Source organism: Vulpes lagopus, chromosome 11 (genome assembly GCF_018345385.1).
Source record: "Vulpes lagopus strain Blue_001 chromosome 11, ASM1834538v1, whole genome shotgun sequence".
Classification (NCBI taxonomy): Eukaryota; Metazoa; Chordata; class Mammalia; order Carnivora; family Canidae; genus Vulpes; species Vulpes lagopus.
In genome coordinates this window covers 84,159,559-84,186,898 of record NC_054834.1, presented here as the reverse complement: position 1 = coordinate 84,186,898, position 27,340 = coordinate 84,159,559, and the positions used below count along the sequence as shown (strand labels likewise).

Genomic DNA, 27,340 nt, shown 5'->3' with positions numbered 1-27,340 from the left:
TTTTTAATAAATCCCAGCTGGTGATGACACCACTCTTCAGGATCCAACACCAAAGAACTACTGCTTTAGACTCTCCTCACTCCCTTTCCATCTCACATCAATTCTTCTTGAATTTTTTCTTCATGGACTAGCAAAAGCCTTCTTAAATCTGAAAATGTAAAAAAAAAAAAAAAAAAACCTGAAAACGTAGGTGTCCATCCGGCAGGCACCTGGGTGGTTCAGTCCATTGAACGTTGAGAGTCTGACTGGATTTCAGCTCAGGTCATGACCTCAGGGTCATGGGATGAGCCCTGCAAGGGGCTCCCTGCTCAGCAGGGAGTCCACTTGAGATTCTTTCCCTCTGCCCCTCCCTCCACTCACATGCATGTGCGGGCTCTCAAACGAATAAATAAATCTTAGGAAGGGATGCCTGGGTGGCTCAGTGGTTGAGCACCTGCCTTTGGCTCGGGTTGTGATCCTGGGGTCCTGGGATTGAGTCCTGCATTGGGCTCCCCACAGGGAGCCTGCTTTTCCCTCTGTCCATGTCTCTGCCTCTTTCTGTGTCTTTCGTGATAAATAAATTAATTAATTCTAAAAAAACACAAAATAATAAGTGTTAGGGGAAAAAAAGGAAACTGTTGTAGGCCTATGATAACTGTGGACAAGAAGACCTACTCTTCACTGTGGACTTACCGTGCTTTATGTTATCTCTGTCACAATTAAAACAATCCTGCAAAATATAGTATTGCCTCCAAATTTATAGGGCAACTTTGGAATAAAAAACCTGATACTTTGAAAGGTTAAGCAATTTCTAAATTCCACAATGACAAATTGGTTCTATGTATTCATTAAGGGGACTCCTCCTTAAACAAACTCTTGTTACCAAAATCTGATGCAAAAAGGAGAATGGTGATAGAAAACAAAAAGAATGTTCTTCCCAGAACAAAGGTGAGACCTAGGAGGATACAAAGTATAGAACCACCTGTCCATTATTTAGTTGGTTTTGATATAGACTCTTCAATTTACCTGCCTCTACCTACATATGGACTCTCTGCTTTTTTGCAGATCATATCCTTCTCTGTTCTAGCAGTTAAGCTCAAGCTAATAACTAGTTCTATGCTATTCTTATTAACAAAGTCTTCAGGGACACCCAGGTGGTTCAGGGGTTTAGTGCCTGCCTTCGACCCAAGGTGTGATCCTGGAGACCCAGGATGGAGTCCTGTGTCAGACTCCCTGCATGGAGCCTCCTTCTCTCTCTGCCTGTGTCTCCGCTCTCTCTCTGTGTCTCTCATGAATAAATAAAATCTTAAAAAAAAAAAAAAGTCTTCATTTGAAAGGGGCTCTTCTGCCTTTGTTATGACCAGCACATGAATGATTCAAGCAGCAAGGATGAGCAGATTCAGAAGAGTCTACATTTTCACATGCTGTCATTTAAAAACAAAAAAAAGACAGACTCTACAATAGACTCATTTCAGACCTAAAAGACACCTGCAGATTCAAAGTGAGGGGAGAGAGAAACATTTATCTTGCAAATGAGTGTCAAAAGAAAGCCAGACTAGCAATATTTATACTGAACAAAATAGACTTTAAAACAAAGACTGTAACCAGAGACAAGCACACTATATAATAATAAAGGGGACAATCCAACAAGATGTTAACAATTATATTTATTCACCCAACACGAGAGCACCCAAATACATAAAACAGTTAATAACAAAGGAACTAATGGATAATATTATAAAATTAGGGGATTGTAACACCCCACTCATATCAATGGACAGATCATCTAAATGGAAAAAATCAAGGAAACAATGGCTATAAATGACACACTGGACCAGATGGACTTAACAGATATATTCAAAACATTCCATACTACAACAGAATACATATTTTCAACGGCACACAGAACACTTTCCAGAATAGATCACATAACAAACCTCTACAAATTCAAGATCAAAATCATACCATGCATACCTTTTGACCACAACGCTATGAAACTGGAAGTTAACCACAAGATAAAAAAGTCTGTAAAGACCACAAACACATGGAGGTTAAATGATATCCTTACTAAAGAATGAATAGATCAATCAGGAAATAATTTAAAAGGTACACAGAAACCAGTGAGAATGAAAATACAACAGTCCAAAAATCTCTGGGATGCAGGAAAAGCAGTTCTAAGAGGGAAGTTTATAGCACTACAGACCTACCTCAAGAAGAAAAATGTCAAATAGTTACTCTAACTTTACACATGAAGAAGCTAGAAAAAAGAACAAGACCTAAAGCCAGCAGAAGAAAGGAAATAATAAAGATTAGAGCAGAAATAAATGATACAAGAACTAAAAAACAAAACCAAAAAATAGAACAGATCAATGAAACCAGGAGATGGTTCTTTGAGGGAAAAAAAATTGATCAACATCTAGGAAGACTTAAGAAGAGAAAGGACTCAGCCAACACCACAGAAATACAAATAATAAAATAAATAAATAGAAGTTATGAAAACCTATATATGCCAACCAATTGGGACAACTTAGAAGAAACAAATTCCTAGAAAGATATAAGCCACTAAAACTGAAACAGAAAAAAACAGAAAACTTGAACAGATATTGAATCCGTAATCAAACTCCCAAACAGCTTCACAGGCAAATTCTACCAAACATTTAAAGAAGTGTTAATGCCTTTTCTTCTCAAACTATTCCAAAATATAGACAAGAAAGAAAAACTTCCAAATTCATTCTATGAGGACAGCATTATTCCGATACCAGAACCAGATAAAGACTCCACTAAAGGGACACCTGCGTGGCTCAGTCACTTAAGCATCTGACTCTTGATTTCAGGTCAGGTCATGATCTCTCAGGGTTGTGAGACTGAGCAGCACCACTGGGGGGTGGAGCCTACTTAAAATTCTCTCTCTCTCTCTCTCTCTCACACACACACACACACACACACACGCGCGCACACACAGCAAGTGTACTTACATACTCTTTAAAAAAATTTAAAACGGTCCCACTAAAAAAGAACTACAGGCAATATCCCTGATGGACATATATGCAAAAATTCTCAACAGAATACTACCAAATTAAATTCAAGAGTACATTAAAAAAATAATAAATCAAATGGGATTTATTCCTGGGTTGCAAAGATGGTTCAATATTCTCAAGTCAATATGATACATCACATTAATAAAATAAAGGATAAGAACCATGTGATCATTTCAATAGATGCAGAAAAAGCATTGGACAAAATACAACATCAATTTACGGTTAAAAAAAAAAAAAACCCTCAACCAAGTAGGTTCAGAAGTAACATACCTCAACATAATAAAGGTCATATATGAAAAACTCACAGCTAAAATCATCCTTAAGAAAAACTGAGATCTTTAACCCATTTTCCCCTAAAGCCAGGAACAAGATAGGAATGTCCACTCTTACCACTTTCATTCAACATAATAGTGGAAGCCCTAGCCATAGCAATCAGACAACAAAAATAAAAGGGGTCCAAATAAGGAAGAAATAAAACTTCATTTGCAGATGACATGATACTCTGAATAGAAAACCCAAAAGACTCCACAAAAAAACTTCTGTAACTGATAAACAAATTCAGTGAAATCTCAGAATTAAAAAAAAAAAAAAAATCAATGTACAGAAACCTGCTGCATTTCTATACACTAATAATGAAGCAGCAGAAAGAAACTACGAAATCAATCTCATTTACAATTGCACCAATAGCAATAAGATACCTAGGAATAAACCTAAACACAAGAGGTGAAAGACCTGTACTCTGAAAACTATAAAACAGTGATGAAAAAACTGAAGATGACAAAGAAATGGAAAGACATTCCATGCTTATGGGCTGGAAGAACAAATATTGTGAAAATGTCTATAGTACCCAAAGCAATCTTAAAATTAAATGGGGACTTAAAATTAAAGTGCGCATTTAACGCAATCCCTATCAAAGGTCTCACATTTAGATCTTTAGATCTTTAACCCATTTTTCACAGAACTAGAACAACAATCCTAAAATTTGTATGGAACCACAAAAGACCTCAACTAGCCAAAGAAACCTTGAAAGAAAAGCAAAGGAGGCATCACAATTCCAGAATTCATATTACAAGCCTGCAGTAATTGGAGCACCTGGCTGGCTCAGTAGGTAAAGCACAAGACACTTGATCTGGGGGTTATAAATTCAAGCCCCACACTGGGCACAGAGGTTACTTAAAATCTTAACAACTCAAATCTGTAGTAATCAAAACAGTATGGTACTGGCACAAAAATAGACACACAGACCAATAGAACAGAACAGAAAATCCAGAAATAAATCTACAATTGTATGGTCAATTGATCTTTGACAAAGCAAGAAAGAACATTCAATGGGATGAAGAATGTCTCTTCAATAAATGGTGTTAGACTGTTGGGGATTTACCCCAAAGATTCAGATGCAATGAAACGTCGGGACACCTGCACCCCGATGTTTCTATCAGCAATGGCCACAATAGCCAAACTGTGGAAGGAGCCTCGGTGTCCATCGAAAGATGAATGGATAAAGAAGATGTGGTGTATGTATACAATGGAATATTACTCAGCAATTAGAAACGACAAATACCCACCATTTGCTTCAACGTGGATGGAACTGGAGGGTATTATGCTGAGTGAAATAAGTCAATCGGAGAAGGACAAACTGTATTTTCTCATTCATTTGGGGAATATAAATAATAGTGAAAGGGAATATAAAGGAAGGGAAAAGAAATGTTGGGAAATATCAGGAAGGGAGACAGAACATAAAGACTCCTAACTCGGGGAAACGAACTAGGGGTGGTGGAAGGGGAGGAGGGCGGGTGTTGGAGGGGAATGGGTGACGGGCACTGAGGTGGACACTTGACGGGATGAGCACTGGGTGTTTTTCTGTATGTTGGTAAATTGAACACCAATAAAAATTAATTAAAAAATAAATGGTGTTAGAAACCTGGACAGCAACATGCAAAAGAATGAAACTGGACCACTTTCTTACACCATACACAAAAATTCAAAATGGATTAAAGATCTAAATGTGAGACTTGCAACCTATAAGGGAATACAGGCAGTAACTTCTTTGATATTGGCCATAGCAATTTCTTTCTAGATAGGTCTCTGGAGACAAAAGGAAAAATAAACTACTGGAACTACAGCAAAATAAAAATCTTCTGCACAGGGAAAGAAACAAAACAAAAAGGGAAAGTACAGAATGGGAGAAGATATTTGCAAATGAGATGTCTGATAAAGGGTTAGTAACCAAAATATATGGAGAACTTATACAACTCAACACCCAAAAAGCAAATAATCCAATTTAAAAAAGGGCAGAAGACATGAATAGACATTTCTTCAAAGACATCCAGATGGCCAACAAACACATGAAAGAGCGCCCATCATCACTCATCATCAGAGGAAATGCAAATCAAAACTACAATGAGCTGTCACCTCACACCTGTTAGAATGGCTAAAATCAACAACCCAAGAAATGACAAGTATTGGCAAGAATGTGGAAATAAAGGAACCCTTGTACACGGTTGGTGGTAATGCAAACTGCTGCAGCCACTGTATAAAACAGTATGAAGTTTCCTCAAAAAGTGAAAAATAGAATTACCTTATGATCCAGCAATTACACTACTGGGTATTTACCCAAAGAACCCTACAAAAACCCTAATTCAGAGGGATACATGCACCATTATGCTTATAGAAGCATTACCTACACTAGCCAAATCATGGAAGCAGCCTAAGTGTCTCTTGACTGATGAATGGATAAAGCAGATGAGGCCTACACACACACGTATATATGTGTGTGTGTACATATACATAAATATACACATACATATGCATATATAATTCACAAACATATAATGGAATATTACTCCACCACAAAAATGAGTGAAATCTTGTCATCTGCAAACAACACGGATAGAGGTAGACAGTAAAATGCCAAGCGAAATAAGTCAGAGAAAGTATTTGTCTTTTACATTCACTCTTATGTGTAATTTAAAACAAAACAAATGAGCAAAGGAAAAATATAAGACACAAATCAAGAAAAAGACTCTTAGAGAAGACACTGATGGTTGCCAGAGGGGAGGTGGGTTGATGAATGGGTGAAATAGGTGATGGGAGCCCACTTGTGATGAGCACCTGGTATTGTATGGAAGTGTTGCATCACTATATTGTACACCTGAAACTAATACAATACTGTATGTTAACTAAATGGAATTAAATTTAAAACTTTAAAAGTAGAGGTTTGAGGTGCCTGGGTGGCTCAGTCCATTAAGCACCTAACTACGGCTCAGGTCATGATCCCAGGATTGTGAGATGGGGCCCCATTTTCAGCCTCTGCTCCTCCCCACTGATTCCATGATTATATGCTCTTGTGCTAATAAAACCTAAAAAAAAAAAAAAAAAAAAATCTTGTTTTTAGTACCTATTAAGAAAAAATATAGGACACATAATTTTGAATAACACCCAGTTCCTGCCCTCAACAAAGTCAGCCTACCAACCAGAAGTCTCAAGTAGCAGTGGCATTATGGGAACACACAAGACAGAGTGACATGGTATCAAAGGTTCTGGAGTTGGCAGATCAATCCACAGGTTTAAAATCCCCCAATCCCAACCCCACCTGCTTTACTTGCTCTGTGATCTTCAGATTAAGTTACTGAACTTAATCTCTCTGAGCCTTAAGATCCTGAACTTATGGGGCACCTGAATGCCTCAGTTGGTTAAGCATCTGACTCTTGGTTTTGGTTCAGATCATGATCTGAGGATTGTGAGATGGAGCCCCTGTTCGGTTTGAAGCTCAGCGTGGAATCTGCTTAAGATTCTCTCTCCCTCTGCCCCTTCCCCTACCCCCTGCACACTCTCCCTCTAAAATAAATCTTTAGGGGACCCCTGGGTAGCTCAGCGGTTTAGCGCCACCTTCAGCCCAGGGCGTGATACTGGAGACCTGGGATCAAGTCCCAGGTCAGGCTCCCTGCATGGAGCCTGCTTCTTTCTCCCTCTGCCTGTGTCCCTGCCTCTCTCCCCCTGTGTCTCATGAATAAATAAATAAAATCTTTTAAAAAAATAAATAAATGGCCATAACTGTCTCATGTTATTGTGTCTGCTTATATAAGCCCAACTACCACTTTTGATGACTAGAATCTTTAAATGTCAGTGGAATGGCCTTTTCCTTTTTTATTTAGGTTAGTAATATGATAGAAATTGCAAATCAAATCAAGAGATGGGGCTGACTGAGGGAGGATGAAGGATGAGTCACATTTCTGGCTTGAAGAGTGCCAATGACCAAAGTGGGAAGAGCAGACAGGGAATGAGGGAATGGGGGGCGGGGGGAGTGGGGAACGGACAGGAACAGGCAACAACTGGGAAGGAAAAGAGTTCAGTTTGGATATTCCTACTTAACAGTAAATATGAGTCATCCAAGTAGAAACGTCCACTAGATTGTTTGAGACAAGAAGATGAACTCACAGAAGGACCTGAGGGTCATTAGCATGTGGGTGGTGGCTGAAACCACAGAAGTATTGAGGTCCCCCAAAGAGGCTCAGCAGACTAAAAGAAAACCACTAAGGATCAAAGCTCAAGGAACATGAACATTTAAGGGCAGATACAGTAGGAGCTAGGAAGAAATTAAAGAAGAAGAAATGTAGATGAAATGATGATGCAAAGGAACCCAGAGGAGAAAGTTTCAAATGAGGAGTGGTCAATACTACAACGTGCTACAGAAAAGCCAAGTCAGAGCTCTATCAGAGGCCACGTGTAACCTTAACAAGAGAAGTTTCCATGAAGTCGAGGCAATGAAAAGCAGGTAACCGGTCATCTGTAAGGCCCCTCTCTAAATGGGATTCTTTGATCTCAAAATAGCAACTTATTCTCCATCAAATAACAAGTTGCAAGGTTTTCTTTCAGAGAAAGGGAATTTGCAAATAAGACAGTTACGGGGTGCCTGGATGGCTCAGTCGGTTAAACATTTGCCTTCGGCTCAGGTCTTGATCCCAGGGTCCTGTGCCCCAAGTCCAGCTCTCTGCTCCGTGGGAAGCCTGCTTCTCCTTCCCCCTCTCCCTTTACCTGTGTGTGCGTGTGTGTGTGCGTGCGCGCGCTCTCGCTCTCTCTCAAATAAATAAAATCTTTTTTAAAAAAGAGAGAGAGTTAAAACATTTAACATGATCTTTGCTATTAAGCTCCTATCGACTTCCTGAAGTTGGTCCCAGGGAAGGAATAAAGAAAAACTAGCTAATTCGCTACCACCCAAAAACCTCCTAGAAGAGGAAGAAAAATGTATACCTTACTAAATAAATTTCCTGTCTAATAAATCTCTGAGGCCAATACCTTTAAATTTCAATTTCAATATTACTTTGAAAAATGTGTTACCATAGGTCAAAAAGCTTTGGTTTCAATATGCAAATCTCTGCGTACTTGGGGTGAAATTCCATTTAAGCAGTTTTCCACTTGGATTTCTAAATAAGCCATAACTCTTATTAAACTTAGAAAATTGGAAAAAAAAAAGATAAACTTAGAAAATTGATCTTCAGTGTCATTTTTCTCATTCCTTGTATACTCACAACAATAGAGTGTTGTCCCAGGCAATTTTAACTTAAAGTTATAAAATGGTTCTACCATGCAAATTATGGTACAAGAGAATGTTTGGCTTGGCTGTATGAACTGGTTAAACTAGTTAGTAGAGTTCAAAAATAATTCCCCCAAACATCTGCTCAGGCTAAGAAAGAGTCTCTTTGTTTTTAAGTCTGGTCAACATACAAATATTTTTCAAGAAGTGATATACTATCTTCTTTTGAGTTTTAAAAAATATATAGAGCAAGGACTCCCTCCTCATCCCCAAAATTCTACTTCAGCACACCTGGGGGGGTCCCAGTATTCTAATTTTTAAAGTTTCACCTTAGGTTCTGCTGGGTACTCCCCAGCCACACTCCTGCTGAGCAGCTTTACCTTTTGGCAGGGTCGCCCAAAATTTTAGGGGCACTGTGACCACTGCATTCTTTACAACAAGCAAAGCGTGGCAGGAGTGGGGAGTGCAGAATGGGACATCCTGCCAGCAAGCCACACGTGACAGCTAGCAGAGTGCACCTGCATCTTACATGGACGTTTCAAGAACTCACAGAGATTTGGAAGCAGCTATAACCTGATTCCCGTCTCCCATGGGTCCTCCTTCCAACACCCAGAGAGAAGGAATACAGGGCAGTCTTCAGAGGCCTCAACCATTCTATCCAGAACTCCCGGGAATTTCTGCTCTGCAGCCTCAACTGTGAGCAGCTGAGCATAAATAACAATCCTCCAAGCTGTGCTCACTTAAGATGGGACTGAAGACCCAGTTCTCAGCCAACGCTCTTCTTTAAAGCAAAGGGAATATTTAAGCCCTGCTAACTACCACACATTAAAGATAGAGAATGCAACTCACAATGTGAACAGAAAAGTTTTGCCCATCAGATGAGCCTCCAGCCTCACCAAAACCCTTAAAGTAGGTATTTTTGTTCAAAAATTTACATATAAAACTGCAGTACAGAAAAACCACAGTACAGAAGAGTAGCGGCTTTCCTAAAGTTCCTAAAGCCATACAACTAAAAAAATCCTCCTTGAGGGACACCTGGTGGCTCAGCAGTTGAGCGCCCGCCTTCAGCTCAGGTCATGATCCCAGGGTCCTGGGATCAAGTTCTGCATCAGGTTCCCTGCAGGGAGCCTGCTTCTCCCTCTGTGTCTCTCCCTCTCTCAGTGTGTCTCTCATCAATAAATAAAATCTTAAAAAAAAAAAAAAAAGAAGAAGAAAGAAAGAAAAGGAGGAAAGAAGAAGGAAAAGAAGGAGGAAAGAAGGAAGGAAAAGAAGGAAGGAAAAGAAGGAAGGAAAAGAAGGAAGGAAAAGAAGGAAGGAAAAGAAGGAAGGAAAAGAAGGAAGGAAAAGAAGGAAGGAAAAGAAGGAAGGAAAAGAAGGAAGGAAAAGAAGGAAGGAAAAGAAGGAAGGAAAAGAAGGAAGGAAAAGAAGGAAGGAAAAGAAGGAAGGAAAGAAAGAAGGAAAAGAAGGAAGGAAAAGAAGGAAGGAAAAGAAGGAAGGGAAAAGAAGGAAGGAAAAGAAGGAAGGAAAAGAAGGAAGAAAAGAAGGAAGGAAAAGAAGAAGGAAAAGAAGGAAGGAAAAGAAGGAAGGAAAAGAAGGAAGGAAAAGAAGGAAGGAAAAGAAGGAAGGAAAAGAAGGAAGGAAAAGAAGGAAGGAAAAGAAAGAAGGAAAAGAAAGAAGAGAAAAATAAACCCAGGGAAGGGCAAAGACACAAGTCAGAATAAGTTAACAGGACTTCTGTTTTGTGAACTGTCAATATTATCAAGCTATTCACGCAACACATACTAAATGTTTTCAGTACTGGGCTAGGAACCATAGAGAGATCCCAAATCTTGAAATGACTACAATAAAATAAGAGTTCTGAAAAAAAAAAAAAAAATGTACTGAAGCATCCCTATTAATAAGCATGCTTTAACACAGTAATTAAGACACCAGATTTTTTTAAGATCCTTAAATCTGAGTAAGAACCCAATTTACTTTCAAAAGCCTCAAAATTTTCAGAGAATAATTCATCTTTGAAAAAAGGATCTGTCAGTGGACAGATGATTCTCTATGCGCCCCACTCACCTTGTCTCACCCCAGACTCCACGTGCTTGCACAACAGAGAGGCGGTCTCACTCGGGAGGGAACCCAGAAAGCTCCTCTGGACAAGCTGACCACAGAAACCTAGAAAGAGACCTGGAGAAAAGAAAACCTGTGAGCACACTCGCCCTAGGAGACAAGCAGCAGAGAGTTTATAAACCAGCTACAGCTGGGGCGCCTGGGTGGCTCGGTCAATTAATTAAGCGGCTGCCTTCGACTCCGGTCTTAATATCTCAGGGTCCTGAGATCGAGTCCCGCACTGGGCTCTCTGTTCAGAGAGGCATCTGCTTCTCCCTCTCCCTCTGCTCCTCCCCTGCTTATGCTGTCAAATAAAATCTAAAAAAAAAAATAATCATTTTAAACCAGCTACAACCTCCATGAAACTCCCGACAAAGCCGTGATGGAGAGAAAAGAGTCATCAGCACACGCATCCTCTTAACAGAGGGGAAAGCAAGGTGACCAGTTGGCAAAAGCAAGAAAATTCATTCTTTCTTCCGACGCCCTCCATCCGAGTTGACAGGGGCAGGGGTTATATTTACCAAAGCCCCTCATCTGGAGCCAGGTACTCGAGTATTTGTTTACTTCTCTCTCTCTTGGTTTTCTCTTTAAGTGATACTAACAGGTTTGCAGCCCAGGACACAAAGAAACGTTTCAAAGGTTCAAGACAAGGAGCCAAGAACCTCCCTAGGGCTCCCCCATCTCCTGCCACGCTCCTCACAGGCCCCGGCTTCCCGCTCACCCCTCCTGAACACACTGCCCGTCCCACAGCTCCTGCGGCGCCCCTCTCCCCCTCTGGAAACGAAGTCATCGTAGCACAGCTCAGGGGCGCCCTGCACGCCCGGCCCACCCGTGGGGCCCTCCCAGGCCTTCCTCTGGCTCAGGAAGCCTGTCCGGGACCTGAGCGCCAGCATCCACTTCCTTCCTGTCCTCCCCTCCAACCAGTTTCCCCAGGGCTGGTCTCACCTGCCCCCACCCACCCACCTCCTGCTCTGTCACAAGAGGAGGCAGGAGCTTGCTGAGTGAAGGACTCCAGGAAGAGGGCCCCGGTGACCGGTGACTGACTCGGCCTATTTCCCCCGGAGGTGTCCCTCTGCCAGGCCCCTCGTGGGCCTTCGGGCTCGGTCCAAGTCACTGCCCTCGGGGCACTGCTGCGGGGCTTCGAGCCCCCAGGGACCCAATCCCCGCAGTCACGCCTCCTCGGCTGGCAAAGCCACGGGCAGGCGGGGCAGCGGCACCCACGAGCCTTTCTCTGGGAGGCAGCCAGGGACAGCCGCGGCGTGTAGGTTCAAGCGTCCCACCACTTCAGAAGCCCCAGGAATCTCGCTGAAGGACACGGAGAAACCTGCACGGACCAGGTGATCACTTGGGGTCAAACGTTTCCTCCAGAAAGGGCCTCCTCTGGCGTTCAGCGACAGCCTGCAGATGAGCCAGGCTTCGGGGCCCCCGGGGTTGCTGACCGCCCTGGTACTACCAGGCACCCGCTGCAGGACCGCACCAGCTGGTGAACAGCAGCTCCCTGGGTGTCTCAGGGCGTCCTGTTATTCGCCCATAAAAGGGATCCCCCGCTTCTTCAGAGGGTTCTGGCAGCAAGGGAGGGAATCCATCTCCAGCCAACATCCTCTCTTAGAGCACACCTCAGGAAGAGGCAGGCCTCGCACTCGTCCCAAGCACACCTGGAGTATGAAGGGATTGCCCATCACGCCCCACAACGTGCCGCCTGTGGCCCAGGCCCTCTGCCCAAAGGATCCACAGATGTGTGGGCGCCCTTAAAGTGCCAGCGGTAACAGGTGCGCACACGCCTGCTTTCCCTCTGGCCCTTCTCCACCTAGAGCCACCCATCTGTTACACTCCTCCTGTAAGGATGGCGGGGGGGTTCCTCTCTGAGTTCAAGACTACAAAGGCACCGCTATAAATTACAGACTTACAGAGGTCCCAAGGGGAGGCGGCTTCCTGCAAGGAGAAGGACTGTCCCTACAGCCTGTTTTTGTGGTGATGAGATCACAGAGTTTAGATTCTGTATTTGGTCCTACATGGGTTTTAAGGGCCATATTCAGTAATTACAGAAGGGAAAAAAGGAGGTCAACGAGACCAGAGGAACTCTGAGTGGTGTTTGAGAAGTTACTTATAACTGCAGCGAGATCACTCACCTCCCCAAACTCAGAACAGAAACTATACCTCGAGTTTTCACCTTTTGTCCTTCAGAATCAATGTTACATTAGATTTTTTAAAAAGGGCAACTTTCTACTTTTTACTTGTTTTTGTTTCGGTATTCCTCCATTCGAAGGGCTCCACTCACTTTCAATGCATAATCCAAAATTTAGGCCCAAGAAAGTTTTAAAAAACAAGCATTATGCCACAAAATATTTTCATGTAAAATTCAAAGACAACAAAGCACATTTACTGGAAGAATTTTTTGGAATCTAACACATGGGAATTTAGAGACCAGATGAATGAAAACCTTCAACTGCCAATCACTAGGTCTTAATTTGCAGATCTAATTTCTAATTGGCTCCTAAAAAAAAAAGAAAAAAAAAAAACACCTTAAAATGCTTTTGAGAATTTACTTACTGGTTTACTTTCTGGTCATCACTCTTTTTCTGGTCATCACTCTTACTTTTTTTTTCTTTTTTCAAAAATGAAAAAGAGCCTCCCAAGTTGTTTATTCAACAGAAGTTAAGTATTCATCAAAAAAAAAAAAAAGTTATTATCTCTCAGCTATCTCCCTAAACCCTAGCAGTGGGCCTCCTCACACCACAAAACAAAGACTACTGTGTGTGTTCATGGACCAAAGCGTGTGACCACTGGTTCCGTGTGACAGTCCACATCCTCTGGTTGTACAGGGTTCTGTGGCACCGCAACCGCTCCACCAGAACATGAGGCCCAGACAGGTGAGGAAGGTCACAGCCTGCTGCGTCCGGAGAGTTCACGGGGGCACAAGTCACAGTCAACTGCATAGAGTGGAAAAACGATGCCACCAAAATGCTAAAGCGAGGAGAAGAATGTTCTCGTTTTTGTTTTGTTTCATTTTGAATGCCAGTGCTTAATAGAAAGCAGGCTTAAATAAAGGAAGATAGGGAGAAGGAGACGCCTAGGGACTTTGCATGCATTTGGGGCAGGAGCAGCAAAAGGCATGATTCTAAAATACCTATTTTCATTTCAAATCCTGCAGCTTCCATTTTCCTTGAGACACAGGTACTGCTAGTATCATTCCACCTCACTTACACCGAGGTGGCTTTCAATCCTAACCACCGGGTCAGAATTTCCCAGTGAGCTTTAAAAGTTCTGATGCGCAGAGAAATGAGAACAGAATCTCTGGGGATGAGGCTCAAATGCTGATACTTTATAAAGCTGACCAGCTGATCTTCGGGTATAGCCAGGATTATGAACCACTGCCCCTGCCCTATCCCCAGAGTGTTTTCTTTTTTCTTGATGGTGTGGGGGCAGCAGGAAATATTTATGCTTAAAAAGGGGGGTGGAAGGTCAAACACATGGACCAGGGATAGAGTTGGAGGAAGCTGAAGTGAATAGTAACTTGCAGGTGGTGATCTCTGGAGTGGGTGCAAGGTGTGGCCTGCAGAGCACACTCCCTCAAGGAGAAGCAGGAGTGGGACAGCCTGGGTCGTTCCCCAAGTAAACCCTGCACAGCTCTGCCTTCAGGCAAGAAAGAGGTAGCAATCCAAAGCTCATCTGTAAAGACCATTCCCAGGTCAGGTGTCTGCTATGCAAGACGTGATTATAATACGGTGGTTTTCCAACGTGAAGAATCTACTGAAGTGTATTTACCCCCATGATTTCCCCTGGTTCTTCTAATAACACTATTTAACAGGTTTGTTTTGTTTTGTTTTTATCTGATGATCTGTATTTCCTCGCTCACCAAATCTAACAAAGCACACACTCATTACAGGATCACTTCCTGGAGTTATATCGCCCCAAAAACAGAGCTTCCCTAGGCTTAAAACCAGCTGGCTCACACAAGGGCTGAACCCAGACATGATTTTAAATTAGCATCGTTATGTTCCTCGAGGTGACAGTGAGTGGGTAAGAGGGAGAACACGGGTATCTGGGTGACGGATGAGGACTGCAGCAATACCGTCTCCAGTTGAGGAGTTAATTCTATCCTCCCTTCCGTGACCTGCTCTCGACCCGTCCTTCTGAAACAGTGACAAAAATCAGGCAGCCCAACCTGGATGCCTCCTTCCTAATTTGTCTCTCGTGGAAAGAATTAATCAGCTTTGCCTAATCCATCCTTTACCAGTATTTCCCCCAAGCACGTCCTGCAGGCCACTGTACCAGAAGGACCTGGGCATCCCTGGACACCACGCCAGACCACATAAGAAGGGGATCGTACTATCTGGAGTAGAGCCCAAGAGTCTGCATTTTAATCAGCCACACAGACACAACAGTCAGTGAACCAGTCATCCATTCCTCCTTTGAAACGGGTTCACCAGATGTGCTGCTAAGTCTCTCCATAACGTCTGCCGCTTCCTCATGCGGGTCACAGTCTTCCATGGTAGCTGCTTTCTCCAACGTCACTGCGTGACGACCACTTTCTCAACTACCGCTTGCACCCAGCACAGCTGGCTCAAGGTTCCTGACTCAAGTCACTCTTCGCTGCACCCACCCCCAGAGCAAAACTTCTCTAGCACTTTCGCCTTAGGATTTTGGGTCTGTTAGTTCTCTCTCCCAACCACACGCTAAGCTTCTCGAAGGCAGGTCCACGTCATCCCTCTGTATCCTCCACAGGGCTGGGTACATCTTGGGTTTTGAGAATAGTGCCTGACTGATCAAACCCTTGCCTCAGCCCCGGGTTTTCCTCCATTCACCTTCTTCTCGTTGTCCCAGAGAAAACATTCATTCTCTCCTTTCCATAGCAAAATCGCTTCAGGCGTGGGTAGGAGAAAAGAGTGACACTCTAGTGGGGACATGAAGGGAGGGGACAGGAGTCATGAGCTAGCAACCTCAACTACCCAGCAAGCAGCTAGGAACCAAACTTAGTCCTTGCAGCTGCCAAAACCTGCAAAACTTCAGACAGCTCAAATCACAAACACACAGCTCAGAACTCCCCAGCCTCGCCCCACTTCGATCCGACACCTCTTTCACAAGCCCTCCCCGAGAGCTATTTTACTAGATAGGATTCTTACGGGAGGGAAATATTTGGTTTCCCAGGTCACCGTGAATTAAGAGGGTGATGGGTAAACTGCTAGATCAAGGCACAATGACAGCCCTGAAATGACTGACAGGGACAGTTTATAAGATCCCAAACAGTACATTACAGGTTGTTATAGTTTAAATAGACTTTCAATCCCCAAAGTATCCAAGGACACACAAAAAAGGGGGGGGGGCATTTCAAAACAGCACAATCAGTGGCCCTGAAAGATGATTTGGGGCACTAAGAAAAGATTCATTTTCAGTGGGTCTCCAAGCCACTCTATCAGGAGAGAAGATGCCCACGTGGCCAAGCTCAGTCTCAAAGATCCACATGTTCTTAAAAATAAAAACAGACACTGTATCCAACTATCCAACCATGTGCTGCTTCTAGGAGGTCTCCAAAACTACTGAATACCGGGACAGACTTCCAAAGGCAGGGACATAACCCTCAGCATTGCCATGCTGACGGGGAACCTTCTGTCTGCCTACTCCCACCCTTGCCACACACTTGCACTGCTCCTTTCCTTGTGGTATTTGTAAGTTAAGCTCCTTACCAGATTTAAACTTCCTGGAGCGGAGGCATACCATGTATGGACACCATGTCCCCCCAGCTCTGCCTCTCACAGCTGATGCCTGCTGACCCTGTGCCAGTTCCCTCTGCCTAGAAGCCCAGATCATCTTAAGGAAGGGGAGATTTAAATAAGTGTGTCTTAAAACACCCCAAGCATTTCATTTTTTAAATTTTAATTCCAGTGTAGTTATAACATAAGCCCAAGCATTTCTACAGTCTTTAAAGATGTTGATTTTCCTGCTTCCTTAAGAAGTTAAAAATACCTAAGTTTAAACATTAGGATTCTATGATCAATGGGGCAAGCCTCGGTTTATCTTAGAATCTAATCTATATGAGACATAGAGCCAAGGAATAAATTCTGCATCACTGCATGTACGTATCTGAACCACACAGGTCAGGATGAGTTTTTCCTTCATCTAAAAGCTACCTAGTCTCAAATGGCTTCAATCATTTATCTATTCAGAACTGATTATTGCACAGCTTCATATTTTTGTCTTGATAAGTAATAGCATTTGCTTTGGGATTAGTAAAGAAAGTACTTTAATGAATGTAACTGGTAGTACCATAATAAAAGGTTATGGTTTACACTTGGTTTGAGTAATTTTATTTCTTTTATCTAAACAGAGTTAAAAACTAAATTTATTTCCAGATTCACAAAAGCAATTCTCAGTTTTGTTTCAAGCTCATTATTGAATGTGTCCCTTACACTCAGACCCATTCATTTTACAAACAGGCTACAATGACCTACCCAGGGTACTGAGAACCTCTCTATTTTAAGAGGGTGGAGGTCAAGGTTGTCGGGACATCCTGGCCTGGTCTGCTGTTTCCAGCTTCTACAGCCCTTCCCCCCCACCGCTGAGGCCTCCTGACCCTCACCCCACCCTCCTTCTTTGGCTCAATCCAGGGGGAATTTCTAGAATAGAGGTTTGTTTGTTTGTTTTTTAAGATTTTACTTATTTATTCATGAGAGAGAAGCTGAGACACAGGCAGAGGGAGAAACAGGCTCCTGAGGGGAGCCTAATGCGGGACTCAATCCCAGGATCCCGAATGCTGGGGCCTTGAGCCAAAGGCATATGCTCAACCACTGAACCACCCTCAGGGGCCCCTACAATAGAGATTTAAACAGTTTGAGCCAAGTTGCGTTTGCTACTTAACCAGCCCTGATCTTGTGTCCAGTCTCGACTTCTTTCTCCTGCATTCCCCAGGCCTAACTCACCCTCTAGCTCAGTTCTGATAACCTGCAAGTCTCTGGGGGCTGAGATGCTTCCTTCCCCTTGGCAATCCTCCAAGAGACCAAAGAGGTCTTCTTCATGTCGGGCTACTCTGATGTGCTGGGCCACTCCAGACCACCCATCTGCCAGGCCACTAGCACTCAAGACCCCTGTTCTTTCCTCCTGGCATACAAGACTTCCTCCCAGCTGCAAACAGAAGGCCTGTTGCCCCACTACATGTCTTCCACCCCTGGGTGGGGAGTTCCAGGCCCAAACTGGGCCTCAGTAGGAAATGACTCAGATCACAAAAAGCTGAGGGTCCCCGGGCCAGAACACAAGTCACAAGATCTGGATCTGAACTTATCAGAAATGAAAATGCCAGCAACAAAACATCAACAAAGCAAGAGAAAACAGGACACATCTCCTCTGAGAAAAATGTGCCCATGCTGAACATGGTGGGTATGCAGAAACCACAGCAGCTTCATTCACTAGTCCTAAGGTGAAACCTGAGGAAAATTAGAGAAATGGCCACAATTGTGTCTTCCCCGGGTGGAGGGGAGCCAAAGGCTTCTTACAAGCAACTCCAAAGCTAACATTTATGGCTACTAAAATTACAAATATGAAAATAACCAGGTAGGTCTTCTCTCCAAAGAAATCAAGTCATGTTCTAAAACCCTGTTAGCAAAGCTAAATTTATATGCATATTTTTATCAACAAATTAAAACAAAAACAGACAACATTAAAAACTCTAGCTGGCTAAACTATATCCCAATTCAAAATGACATGAAAAACTGCAACCTTCATTTTCTGGCCAAAGCTTATTTTTGCAATACCTATCATTTTCTACAGAATTCTAACATTTTCTGCCTTCCACCACTATTTTATAGAAAGACATTTCCCCCTTGGTTTCGTATCTTTGCTTTTTGATCTTGTTAACAATCCTGAAAATTCCAACCTTGCAATTTTTTCAGTCCTGGGAAGGAATAACACACAGTCATTTAAAAGCCAAAAGCAGTGTCAACACTTCCTCAATGACACAGCTGCTGTGAGTGACCAGTGAATCAAAGCTTGTGGTTTTTTTTCTTTTTGGAAAATGATGACTCTGTCTCAAAATAATTCTCAAAGTTACTAAACTCATGGTCAAAAACAGTAAGGCGTCAGTAAAGCAAGAAGTACTGGGGTACCTGGGTGGCTCAGTGGTTGAGAATCTGCCTTTGGCTCAGGTATGATCCCAGGGTCCTGGGATCTAGTCCCACATTGGGCTCCCCACAGGGAGCCTGCTTCTCCCTCTGCCTGTGTCTCTGCCTCTCTCTCTCTGTGTGTCTCTTATGAATAAATAAACAAAACCTTAAAAAAAAAAAAAAAAGGAAGTACTAACTAACTACCTGTGATAAAGTATAGTGAAATACATGAACAAGAGGGTCTTGTCCAATGACTCTGGACAGGAGAGGACCCATTGTATGCTGTGGAACACAAATTCTGTATTACAAACCTATATATTTTTTTAAGATTTTATTTATTTATTCATGAGAGACACACAGAGAGGCAGAGACACAGGAAGAGGGAGGAAAAGCAGCCTCCATGCAGAGAGCCCGATGTGGGACTTGATCCTGGGACTCCAGGATCATGCCCTTGAGCTGAAGGCAGACGCTCAACCACTGAGCCACCCAGGTGTCCCTACAAACGTATATTTATACAAACATACACGATCCAGCAACCCCACTTCTGGGTTTTTATCTAAAGAACTAAAGTCAGGATCCCAAAGAGAGATTTGCAGATTCCATGTTCATTGCAGAATTATTAATAATAGCCAAGATTGTAGAAGGAGCCTCAACCGGTTGAATGGATAAAGAAACTCTGGTATATACACACATTGAATATTATTAAACCTTAAAAAAGGAAATAAATCATGTCACATGCTAAGACATGGATGAACCTTGAGGATTGTGCTGAGTGAAACAAGCCAGTCACAGAAGGTCAAATAGTGTATGATTCCAACTCATATGAGGTATCTAAAGTAGTCAAATTCATAAAGGCAAAAAGTAGAATAGCTGGTTACCAGGGGTTGAGGGGAGGGAGAAATAGGGAAATGTTCATTGGGTGTAAAGTGTCAGTCATGCAGGATGAAAAAGTCCTAGATATCTGCTGTACAAGATTGTGCCGACAGTTAAAAATACTCTACTGTACACTTAAAAATTTGTTAAGAGAGTAGATCTCGTGTTATGTACATGTGTGTGTTTTACCACCACAATTTTAAAAAAGAAGAAGAAGAAGAAGAAGAAGAAGAAGAAGAAGAAGAAGAAGAAGAAGAAGAAGAAGAAGAAGAAGAAGAAACAGGCTCTGAAATTTATATTATGCTGGCTTCAAAGTTCCCAACCCTTTGACTGCTTCATATTGCCTACGTCAAGAGAAGTATATATGACATAGATTAGCATATAATTAAAGGCTAGAGTATAGGATAGGAAGAATACAGAGGGGTCAGGGAACCAAAGAAGGCTGAAGTAGTTGAGGAAAGCATCAAAATGGAGGTAACTCAACCCAACCTCTGAAGGATTATGCTGAGCCTGTGGAGTTTGCAACAAGTCTGGCAGGTGAGTATGGACACTGAGCTGGTCCAAGTCAAGAAGCCATGCTAGGAAAGAGCTTTCAAAGGCTTGGAGAGTAATATTATATGTAGAATGAACTCCATACTTCCAACCCATAAATTAATCACTGACAGCTAGAAACTGAAGCAAAACCAAAGGAGCTGGTCAGGCTATCCTTAAACCATTTATAATCTAGTCCTCAGAGTTTTGAATGTTTTCCATATCCCCGAATAGACCTTGCTATGTGACAAATAAGTAATATAAAAAGTTATAAGGCACAGCTCTCCATCAGGGCCAGTCTGAGTTAAAACAATCAGAAGTAAGACCAAATAAAGTGTATAACATTTCTAAAGAAACGAATAAAAATATGATATGGGAGTAACGTCCCATTTATCTAACATCCCTGAAAAATTAGGTATGCTAAAAAAATGAATCTTTTAGATAATGAAACTGCTCCCTTTAAGTAATAAAATCTGTGTTAAGGGGCTCCAGAGTGGCTCAGTACATTAAGCATCTGCCTTTGGCTCAGGTGGTGGTCTCAGGGTCCTGGGATTGAGCAGGTCCCTGCTCAGCAGACAGCCTGCTTCTTCCTCTCCCTCTGCCCCTCACCTTCACCTGTGTTCTCGCTCTCTCAAATTAATAAATAAAATCTTTAAAAAATAAAAAAAACCTGTATTAATAGGGGACATCTGCATATAGACTAGTGTTGGACAGACATTACGGAATTAACTATATTATGTGATAACGGCATGGGGGGGATCTTTCTTATATTTAGAAAGCATACCAAACTCTTTACAATTACAATTACATGGTGTCCAGTATTTGCTTTAAAATGCTCTAACCAGGCAGCCCGGGTGGCTCAGCAATTTAGCGCCGCCTTCAGCCCTGGGCCTGATCCAGGGTCCCACATCGCGCTCCCTGCATGGAGCCTCCTTCTCCCTCTGCCTGTGTTTCTGCCTCTCTCTCTCTCTGTGTCTCTCATGAATAAATAAAATCTCTTTTAAAAAAATGCTCTAACCACATAAAAACCAGTGAAGGATTAGTAAAACAAGGTTGGCTACATGTTAGTATTTGTGAAGCTAATTGATCAGTATATATATATGTGTGTGTGTATATATATACACATATATATATATATCAGTTCATTGTATTCTTCATTATATATATATATCAGTTCATTATATTCTTACTACTTGTATGTTTTTGGCAATTTCTATAACTTTTAAAGCCCCAGGTTGCCTATTTGGAATAAAACTATCTCTAACATTTATAACCCAGATCCTAACTACCTTATTAGAGACCTTATCAGGTCTCTCTCAACCCAGAATACCTTTTTACTCTGCCTAGACAACTCCTATTCACCCCCTCATGACTGTACCACCTTATGTTCACTCCAGATCAGAGGTCTCAATTTTCCCTGTGCTCTCACTATACCCCATTCATCTCTACTCTATACCCCTTATTATACTGTCTTGTATTTATGCATGAAACCATTTGCATTCTTATACTATAAAAAGAGATCCTAAAGGTGCCTTGTGCACCTGGTTGGTTAAGCATTTGCCTTGGCTTAGGTTGTGATCCCGGGGTTCCGGAACCGAGCCCCGAGCTGCACTCACTCCTCAGTGGGGAACCTGCTTCTCCCTCTCTCAGCTCATGCTTGCTCTCTCTCGCTGTCTCTCAAATAAAGAAAATCTTAAAAAAAAAAAAAAAAAAGTCCCTAATTCGTTTATCATCATATGCCCAGAGCCTAGCACACAATACACACCAAATAAATATTTGGAAATATAACAAGACCTAACCTGGAGTCATCACAAAAACCCAGTTACTATCCTGCCAAGGGATCTTAGAAAGGCGTGTCAGGCTGCACAGCGTATGCTCTTCCCAAGCTGATGTCCTTATACAGTCAAGCAGGCCTCCAATTTCCAAACTGTCATTTCTATGGATGGAAACCCTGAACACACATCACTGTTCACAACTCAAATGGCCCCCAGATAAAAGAGCCCTGGGCACACATTTAGGAGACAGGTGCATATAAACACCCATGAACTATCCATTCAGGACTGCTCGGAGGGCTTTTCTGCTTAATTCCACAAGTGCAACTGTCTTCAGGATAACAAGATTGCCAAGTGACACATAACTATCCCTGTACAAAACTTACATCTGCCTGAGTAGCAGATCAGATCACTAAGTGCCAGCTGAGAGGGTGGCATTCTGGTCACTCCCCTGACAAGCCTTGTCACTTCTAGGGAGTTTTACTCCCCACCTCCCCTCACCAGTAGACTTCAAGTCTTAATGATCCAAGAAAGAACACCTCCAAAGGCTGTTATGAGCAAGTAAAATCATGTATAGCCAGGGTTTCCAAACCTATTTTTATGTAGCAGAACTCTTTTCTTGTACAATGCCAAAAAAGACATTGATTTCTGTTGGAAAAATTTTCAGGTTAAGTTTTTAAGTGGGAATTGTTAAGTCCTCAAACTTTGACTTAAGGCCTGTATCACACGCTCTAGCCCTTAATTATATGCCACTCCATATTGTTTATCCTTCTCTCCCATGTGGACAATACGGTAAAGTAGAAAAGAAAAGAATTCTAAAGTTATAGTAATTGAAATTCTTGTGCTGGCCTGTCAATATTTTTCATATACTATTTTTCTTTAACTTTATTTTTTTTTTCTTTTTTTTTTTTTTTTTTTCTTTAACTTTAGAGCAATATTCTTTGAAGTGTGTGTGGGAAACATCAAATTTGAAAATAACATTTAAGTTCAGCAATTCCTTCTGTTTTAATTTCAGTTGTGTTTTATTCCATTTAAATAAAATTAAATTTACTGTCTTATTTTAAATGTGTGCAGTAAAGCTCTGAATGGTAAAATTACTTTTCTGCATTTTTTTTTAATTGGTGCCAGAAGCACAGATTACTTCTGTCATTGGGAAAATAACTTTAAAAAAAGAAAAAGCCTTAATAATTTCCAGTTGAGTGAGAGAAGCATCCACACCCTACCCTCCAGCTTCAAATGCAGACTTAAAAACCATGGACACCTACGAAGTGTGGGCAGAGGATCAAATATTAGATGAATGTGACAATTACTGTATCATTCATATGTAAATTACCCATTTTAAGTTAACCATTTTCTTTATATTCTCATTACCTGTAATGTATTACCTGTAAGATGATCAGATATTTTAGTTTAGGGTCCTGTGCTAATAAGGTAAGGACTTGGGTATCTTAGCCTAGTGTAACTCCAGACTCCAGGCATCTCCCAAAGGCACAACATGCTCCAAGACCATTTCAAATACTAGCAAACCATTAGAAATATCCTACTAATGATCCACAGCTCAGAAGATGTTTATATGGGTGGTAACACATTATTATACTTTAACTTAACAAGCCCTGTTTTCCCACAGATTAATGGAAAGATCCAAGTAGCAGCACTATGGTGCCTAGAAAAAGACCCTGGGACCAGACAGAGGTCAGGAAAAAGGAGACGCTGGCTACCCACTCAACAGTTGTGAGTGTCCAAGAGGGTCCTGGGTGTACCACACAATAAATACATGATCTTGAACTAGGCACTTAAATTAGTTGGCCCTGATCAGCTTTATATGCAAAGTCAGTGAATCAGATTAGGTGTGTTCGAGCCCTTCCAATTCTAAAATTCAATCTAAACCCAAATTCTTTTTTCTTTTTTTCAGATTTTATTTATTTATTCATGAGAAACACAGAGAGGCAGAGACCTAGGCAGAGGGAGAAACAGGCTCCTCACAGGGAGCCTGATGCGGGACTCGATCCAGGACCCCAGGATAACAACCTGAGCCAAAGGCAGATTCTCAACCACTGAGCCACCCAAGCGCCCTCCAAATCCAAATTCTTAATTGACTGAATGAAAAGACATGGGCATGTACAATCCTTAACATATTGGCTCACATGCAGTAAGCATGTTATAAATGCCAGCAACTATTATTGAAATAAGGAGGTTTGGGTTTTTATGTGTTAATAATGGCATATATTTGAATTTCTTTAGTGGGATTTTCTAAAGAAAAAAAAAAACACTTTGAAGTCCTATTTTAATCAGCATTGTTAAGTCAAAAAAGCCCTTCATGAATTATGAAACTCTACATGAAAGGACATGAACCTCTCAAAATCGACTTTGTTGTTTCTAAATGAGACTTTCCGTGAACTCCTGCAGCACACAGGAAGAAATCATGAGTGCTGTAAAGACTCACTCAGCACACAAGTACTGAATAGTGCTATATGCAAGCTGTAGCTGGGGAAGCAAGATCAGCAACTTGCCTCTGGGTCCAAACAATGGCAAGTGACAAGTGTGCCAGGGGTCCAACCTGTTGAGGGACTTGAAGAAGTAAAAGGTGATCTGGAAACCTCCAGAGCAGGTCTCAGACTGCAGAACTTCTGTCTGGCCCACATGCTTTGTTTTTGTTTTTAACTGAGTTAAGTGGCCAAGATTTAAAAATAGTGAAGTCAGGGACGCCTGGGTGGCTCAGCAGATTGAGCACCTGCCTTTGGCTCGGGTCATGATCCCGGGGTCCTGGGATCAAGTCCCGCGTCAGGCTCCCCCAAGGGAGCCTGCTTCTCCCTCTGCCTGTGTCTCTGCCTCTCTCTGTATCTCTCATGAATAAATAAATAAAATCTTAAAAAAAAATTAACCCCAACGCTGGGGCTGAGGATCAGATGCCATGTAGGGTCTGCTCACTCAGTCGCTGGCTCAGGATTCTGTTTCCCTTTGTCCACATCACGTGCACACAACCAAGGGGCCTCTTAGGAATCCAGGCTCTCATGCAGACTACTGGGCTGGCATCTCCGCTCTGCCACGCACTGGCCATGTTATTATCTTAGACAAATAATCTATTTACCTCATGGGGCTGTGAGGCGAGATGTGTTGTTACCTGCAAAGGGCTGGGAGCTGTACCTGGTACACAGCAACTGCTTTATAAATATTAGATGTTACTACTGTCTGGCCCCTGAAGGCATATGAGTTTTGAACTTCTGTCCTAGAGCTTTAATATCCTACCGTTATCTACTACGTGCTTTTATGATCAAAAAGAAAATGGCATATGGTGAAAGCTAGTCAGAGAGAGCTGGAGAATTACCAGGCCTCCCGGCCACAAAGGACAAATATTGTATGACTGCGCTTCCCCGAGTTACCCAGAATAAGCAAAGTCCTAGGGAGAAAGCCGAATCTCTGTTAGAGGGGCACCGGGGAGGTAGGACAGGGGATTTACTGGCTCACATAAAGGACAGTAGTGTTAGAGTTTCTCTTGGGGATGAGAAAAAGTTCTGGAGATGAAGTGGGGTAAGGATTGTGCAAACGATGTGAATATTCTTGATGCCACTGAAGTATACAGTTAAAAATGGTGAAAATGTATGGGGCCCCTGGGTGGCTCAGGGGTTGAGCACCTGCCTTCCGCTCAGGTCGTGATCCTGGGGTCCTGGGATCGAGTCCCACATGGGGCTCCCCGCAGGGAGCCTGCTTCTCCCTCTGCCTGTGTCTCTGCCTCTCACTCTGGGTCTCTCATGAATAAATAAATACAATCTTTTTTTAAAATGGTGAAAATATGAATTATGCTATATAGATTTTTATTAGCACATATATTTTTTAAAATTAATTATTAGAGGGAAACCTGGCCAGCTAAATCGGTGGAACACGTGACTCTTGATCTTGGGGTTGTGAGTTCGAGCCCCATGGTGGGTGTAGAGATTACTTAAAAATAAAATCTTATAAAAAATGAATTATTAGAGGCTACATAATTCATTCTGCTGCTTTTCACTAGGATTCAATCGTTAATGATCTCAAGCACCCCAAATGCACTATAAGTTCATGTCTTAAGTGGCCACATACTGTATTTCCCATAATAGTTTAGGAAGAACAGTATTAACTATTTTAACAGCTGTGCTGTACAAGAGTGGGCTTTTTCTCAATTTGGCGGCCTAATGGGAATGCATCAACAGCAAATACAGGATGAGGCCGGTGGGACAGACTTTTAATACCTGCCTACAGCAATCGGGCTGTTCTTCTTTTATTATAAAATGCTCCACACAGATGCCTCTGTCTCTCCTTTCTCTCAACAAATATACAGAATGGGAGGCTTCCTGCCAAGCACTATGTAACTGGCTGCCTTTGAACTAGGGGATGCTGGGCAACAGTGACAAGAGGTTTTGATCTCCGTGCCTGTTCTATTAACAGCATTCCACACACACACACACACACACACACACACACACACACACGACTCCTGCCAGGGTATAAATCAACATGCACACGAGAATGTCCTAAACCATTCCAATCAGGGTCTTATTTTTAAATTTCAGCATGCTGACATCTGTCCTTCATTTAAAAAAAAAAAAAAGGATGTAAAATATAAGCAAACTTAAAACTCCTTTGAAAATTGTATTTAACCTGCGTGCACACACAGTACATCCAGTATGTATTTGTAGTCTTCCAACTCAGAACCACTGCAAATAGTTATTTCCTGACATTTACAGAGCCATTTCCTATGAATTTACAATCCTGAGTCCAACTGGACCTAGTTCTAAGAAGAAACTGCACTACACTTGGAAATTTCTTAAATAAACTGATACCTTTTGGCACAAAGATTGTTTGGAAGGAAAGATCCCTTTAAACATTACTGAAAATTCAAAGTCATAGGATATATTTTATGTTTTAGGTATTATATTCTGAGTACCAGCCCAAACTTGGGATGCGAGCTACCTGGTACCTTGATTTTTACTGACACCTGGTTAGTTAAGAGACCAACGACCCAGGTGGCTACAGGTCCTACATATAAACCCTCGAATATTGACAATTATTTTTCCCTGCTAAGACAAAAAAAGTAATTCAAAATAAAAAGATTATTGGCAAAGTGCACAAATATTGGTTTATATCTCTTAAATCAATGTGTACATCAAATCACAAGAATTTTTATATTCCAGAGATCATAGGGGGAAATATAAATGTTTTTATAACAGTTTTAAAAAAAGGCCTCAGGCAAAACTGTTGTGCTTTAAGAAATGACTTCTATCTATAAACCAGCATGTCAGGGCACCATTAGGAGAGAAACTGGCATATCTGTGAGTAAAAAGTTTGACTTTTCCTGTTCAGGTTGCATAGAAACCAAACAACATATATTTATTAAACAAGGCTGAGAAAGTTGCTGACTTCGGAGACAAAAGGAGAATGTGACCCCAGATG

General features: G+C 41.9%; 1 protein-coding gene across 7 annotated transcripts in view; it reads right to left on the bottom strand.

Annotated features, from left to right (window-relative positions):
• The window catches only part of TANC1 (tetratricopeptide repeat, ankyrin repeat and coiled-coil containing 1), a 229,345-nt gene that overhangs the window by 165,293 nt on the left and 36,712 nt on the right, over positions 1–27,340 (bottom strand). For all 7 annotated transcript variants that reach the window (XM_041721675.1, XM_041721670.1, XM_041721674.1 and 4 more), the window contains exon 2: positions 10,615–10,725. The gene's annotated coding sequence lies outside the window, so the exon portion shown is untranslated. The remainder of the gene's footprint in view (positions 1–10,614; positions 10,726–27,340) is intronic.